General features: G+C 43.6%; 1 pseudogene; it reads right to left on the bottom strand.

Annotated features, from left to right (window-relative positions):
* Positions 1-5,230: 5,230 nt before the first annotated feature.
* LOC126485499 (5S ribosomal RNA) lies at positions 5,231-5,348 on the bottom strand (annotated as a pseudogene).
* Between the last annotated feature and the right edge of the window lie 491 nt (positions 5,349-5,839).

Raw genomic sequence — 5,839 nt, 5'->3', positions numbered from 1 at the left:
AGACTTCCAACGCGGAACGGTAGTTGGAGCTAGACGCATGGGACTTTCCATTTTGAAAATCGTTAGGGAATTCAATAGTACGCGACCTACAGTGTCAAGAGTGTGCCGAGAATAACAAATTTCACGCATTACCTCTCATCAGGGACAACACAATGGGAGACGGTCTTTACTTAACGACTTACAGCTGCGTTTGGGTATAATTGTCGATGCTAACAGGCAACTAACGCTGCGTGAAATAACCGTAGAATTCAGTTTGGGGCATAGACGAACTTATCCGTTAGGGCAGTGTGGCGAAATCTGGCGTTCATGGGCTAAAGCAGCTGACAAACGGTGCGAATGCCTTTTCCAACAGCACGACTAGAGAGCATATATAGGGAGAGAGTGGCCAATCGGTCCGTGGCCGCCATTTTTTTTTTACCACATTGCGCGCGGGACGTGCAATTAGGTAGCAACGCAAGCAGAAAGCTAGCCACTTCACGAGCAAATTAAGGCATGTGTTTGACGCATGATACCAAAGCAGATCTTTTAGCTTAATACTTGGTACATGATTAAAACGAATGCCATTCGTCTATGTTTATATAGGCCTAATAAATTTGTGAGCAAATGGAAGTATTGTGAAGCAGTGTGTACGTCTGGCAAAACACGTCATTCTGTACACCGTTTTAGGAACTCTGTACCACAGAAAATCGGAAAATATCAATACTTCGGTACTTTACTGAAACAGCAGAAAGTAACTGAAAATAAGTAACTGAATATCCACACGATAATTATAATTTACAGGAATGTGAATAGCCAAGACTACAGAGTCAAGTGCGAGTCGCCTGTCGAAAGTACGTAGATTTAGGGTTCCGTATAAATGTTAAAACACATCGTGTCACTCAAGAACCATTAAAAGTCTAGAAAATAACGTTTAAAGAAAAGTTGGATTGAGCAGTATTCCAACTCACGACCTTCGGATTACAACGAGCATCATACATCCATTCGGGTTTTGCACGCAACAGCGGAGCAATCAGGCATTCCTCTTGACTGTCCTTAATGATTTTGTAATTCATATTATTAGTGACACTCGGTAAATCACTTTAAAATAAAAATTTTGCCTCTAAACTTGCTCTGAAGTTCTAAAAGTGTCGTCATAGATACGACCAACAGAGTGACTGTAACGGGCGCTAATGACCATAGCAGTTTTGCGCCCTAAAACCAAAACCAAAAAAAAAAAAAAAAAAAAAAAAAAAAAAAAAAAAAAAAAAAGGTGACTGCAAGGTAATTTAGGTAAATAGAACCGACAGAGAACATGCAAAAGTCCTTCAGTACCTACCGTATTACAACCTGTACATAATTGTACAATGGAATTGGCTTTCGAAGCGTTGAAGAGAACCAATAGTACAGAATCACACACAGTATCTATTTATACTAGTACCAAGTCAGCGTCAGTTTGGTAAAAACATGGCGTCCTCGTCTCACAGCCAATCAGCGAAGCCATCACCATTGGCCAATCTCTCCCTCTATATAGACTCTCTAAGCACGACATGCCTGCAGCGCCTCTCCTGGGTTCATGACCACTTCGGCTGGACCGTAGCCTACTGGAAAACCGTGACGTGGTCAGATGATTCCCGATTTCAGTTGGTAAGAGCTGATGGTAGGGTTCGAGTGCGATGTAGTCCCCACGAAGCCATGGAGCCAAGTTTCCAACAAGGCACGAAGCAAGTTGGTGGTGGCTTCATAATGGTCTGGGCTGTGTTTACATGGTACTGACTGGGTTCTCTGGTCCAGCTGAACCGATCGTTGACTGGAATGGCTATGTTCGGCTAGTTGGAGATCATTTGCATCCATGTTCCCAAATAACAATGAAATTTTTATGGATGACAATGCACCATGTCGCGGGCCCGTAATTGTCTGCGACTGGTTGGAAGAAGATTCTGGACAATTAATAGCAAATGATCTGACAGCCCCGATCACTTGACTTGAATCCCATCGAACATTTACGGGACATAACAGTGAGGTCACTTCATTCAGAAAATCCTGCACTGGCTACACTTTTGGATTCGTTCGTTCGTTGTGGTCTTCAGTCCTGAGACTGGTTTGATACAGCTCTCCATGCTACTCTATCCTGTGCAAGCTTCTTCATCTCCCAGTACCTACTGCATCCTACATCCTTCAGAATCTGCTTAGTGTATTCATCTCTTGGTCTCCCTCTACGATTTTTACCTTCCACGCTGCCCTCCAATACTAAATTGGTGACCCCTTGATGCCTCAGAACATGTCCTACCAACCGATTCCTTCTTCTTGTCAAGTTGTGCCACAAACTTCTCTTCTCCCCAATCCTATTCAATACCTCCTCATTAGTTATGTGATCTACCCATATAATCTTCAGCATTCTTCTGTAGCACCCCATTTCAAAAGCTTCTATTCTCTTCTTATCCAAACTATTTATCATCCATGTTTCACTTCCATACATGGTTACACTCCATACAAATACTTTCAGAAACGACTTCCTGACACTTACACTCGATGTTAACAAATTTCTCTTGTTCAGAAACGCTTTCCTTGGCATTGCCAGTCTACATTTTATATCCTCTGTACTTCGACCATCATCAGTTATTTTGCTCCCCAAATAGAAAAACTCCTTTACTACTTTAAGTGTCTCATTTCCTAATCTAATTCCGTCAGCATCACCCGACTTAATTCGACTACATTCCATTATCCTCGTTTTGCTTTTGTTCATGTTCATCTTATATCCTCCTTTCAAGACACTATCCATTCCGTTCAACTGCTCTTCCAAGTCCTTTGCTGTTTCTGACAGAATTACAATGTCATCGGCGGACCTCAAAGTTTTTATTCCCTCTCCATAGATTTTAATACCTACTCGAAATTTTTCTTTTGTTTCCTTTACTGCTTGCTCAATATAGAGATTGAATAACATCGGGGAGAGGATACAACCCTGCCTCACTCCCTTCCCAACCACTGCTTCCCTTTGATGTCCCTCGGCTCTTATAACTGCTACCTGGTTTCTGTACAATTTGTAAATAGCCTTTCGCTCCCTGTATTTTACCCCTGCCACCTTCAGAATTTGAAAGAGTGTATGCCAGTTAACATTGTCAAAAGCTTTCTCTAAGTCTACAAATGCTAGAAACGTAGGTTTTCCTTTCATTAATCTAGCTTCTAAGATAAGTCGTAGGCTCAGTATTGCCTCACGTGTTCCAGTATTTCTGCGGAATCCAAACTGATCTTCTCCGATGTCGGCTTCTACCAGTTTTTCCAATCGTCTGTAAAGAATTTGCGTTAGTATTTCGCAGCGGTGACTTATTAAACTGATGGTTCGGTAATTTTCACATCTGTCAACACCTGTTTTCTTTGGGGTTGGAATTATTATATTCTTCTTGAAGTCTGGCTTTCGCTATTATGGACGGCTATAGAGGCAGAATGGCTCAATATTTCTAGAGATGAGTTCCAACGATTTGAGTCCATGCCACACTGAGTTGCTGCACTATACCGTGCAAAAGGAAGTCCAACCCCACATTAGGAGGTATCCCATGACTTTGGTCACCTCATTGTATTACTGAATGCGATCGAAGCGTTTGATATGACTGCACGATAGTACATACAGTAGTGCTGCATGCTCCCAACCGTCTGTCATGTTACTCGACTCCTATCTGGTCGGTACACAATAATGATTCAAAAGAGATGGGGAGACAGCAGAGTTCTAAGATGGCGGTAATTTCCACGTTGTGGCTAATCACCAAGCGACACGTCTAATATTTTCAAGCGACTGCATACAACTGAGGGCAGGTGTACATCTCTCCATGCTTTTATTACGTCTGGCACCACCCTATAGTAAACTTCCGTGGCAGGCGAAGTGGTGTCTGCAGCCAACATTAACGCGTGGAGGAGGCGGTAACGGTTTCTGCGGTCGTTTGGAGTTTAGGTTACCAGACCTGCTTGGGCGCCAATTCTTCAAGCGCACCGGCGTGCTCTTTGGTCAAATTTTAAAGTAGCGGCTCCTACTTGCCCCCTCGCATGATTTTTTTATTGATATAATGGCGAACAGGAAAACTGTTTAGCCCCCTCCACCTGACAGTCCGCCATGCAGACGTGACATTGGTCTTTTGGATGGAGAAAATTGGTTTTGATACTGGGATTGGTTTAATTATGGAACTTATAAGTTGGTGCACCTCCTCACATCCATCTGCCTACATGGTAATATCTAAACACACAGCTGCCTGCACGATGCCTCGACCGTGCAGTTGCTGATGATGGTCACTGCAGTCATCAGACTGAACGTCTTGTGATCTTTTTTGTGAGGTTCTGACACTTCACTCCTTTTTTCTTTCGTCAGAGGTCAGCATAAACACTCTCAGAGCGTTAACGTCTTTAGAATAAATGAGTAGGGTAAGGAGTGGACCGTTATTCTATGACAGAGCATAACGGTGTTTATGCTGTTAACAAATTTGTTTTAATGCTATTTTTTCCACAGAAATACAAGAATTTACTCAGGTCGCTACGTGACAATATTAGGACAGTTGTCAAGTTAACGCATCTCGTCCTGAGCAAGTGAAATAACTCTAAACAGAACAGTATCAAATTTTAATTAGAAGTTTCTTTACAACATTATTCTTACTACTACATCATGAGCGACGATAAATAGTTTGGACAAGAAGAGAATAGAAGCTTTCGAAATGTGGTGCTACAGAAGAATGCTGAAGATTAGATGGGTAGACCACATAACTAATGAGGAAGTACTGAATAGGATTGGGGAGAAGAGAAGTTTGTGGCACAACTTGACCAGAAGAAGGGATCGGTTGGTAGGACATGTTCTGAGGCATCAAGGGATCACCAATTTAGTATTGGAGGGCAGCGGGGAGGGTAAAAATCGTAGAGGGAGACCAAGAGATGAATACACTAAGCAGATTCAGAAGGATGTAGGTTGCAGTAGGTACTGGGAGATGAAGAGGCTTGCACAGGATAGAGTAGCATGGAGAGCTGCATCAAACCAGTCTCAGGACTGAAGACCACAACAACAACAACATCATGAGCACTCCGTCTACACGCCACAAGTGGCCCATCGGGACCACCTGACCGCCGTGTCATCCTCCGAGGAGGATGCGGGTAGGAGGGGCATGGGGTCAGCACACCGCTCTCCCAGTCGTTATGATGGTATTCTTGACCGAAGCCGCTACTATTCAGTCGAGTAGCTCCTCAATTGGCATCACGATGCTGAGTGCACTCCGAAAAATTGCAACAACGCATGGCGGCCTGGATGGTCACCCATCCAAGTGCCGACCACGCCCGACAGCGCTTAACTTCGGTGATCTCACGGGAACCGGTGTATCCACTGCGGCAAGGTCGTTGCCTACTACATGATGAAGTTGGCCAATATTACGATAAGTTATCTGATTCCGGTTCTAAGTCCGGTACTATTTAGGATGACAATCAAGTCTGCGGAGGTTGTTTAGTTTTTGTGGCAAGCTGAGCAAAAGATTACCCAAGGCTGCTCGAGTTCACAGTGGTCGCAAGCTGGTGAACGAGAACGTTACGCCTCTGCTCGTGCTATTTATCTTAGCTGCTATGAGTTGTCGTCTGCATGGCTGCTCTCGTCCCCTGAAATTCCTATAAAAGCTAATTAAAACCTTTGCCTATTTTATCAGCAGACACTCTCCTATATTTCTCGTGAGGTGAGAAAACATGCACTCGTCCCTAGTCTTGAAGTATGGCGAGATGCACATGCATGGCTGGAGCAGTGTACATGTTACAATGGCCTCTCAGTTTTCACAAGAACAGTTAACTAAGTGGCTGGTTCGTTTCTCCGCAGTCGGAGCTCAACGACGCTACAGCTAATATCTAG

Source organism: Schistocerca serialis, chromosome 6 (genome assembly GCF_023864345.2).
Source record: "Schistocerca serialis cubense isolate TAMUIC-IGC-003099 chromosome 6, iqSchSeri2.2, whole genome shotgun sequence".
Taxonomy (NCBI): domain Eukaryota; kingdom Metazoa; phylum Arthropoda; class Insecta; order Orthoptera; family Acrididae; genus Schistocerca; species Schistocerca serialis.
Note: the sequence above shows the minus strand (reverse complement) of the source record. Positions and strands in the feature narration are given on the sequence as shown.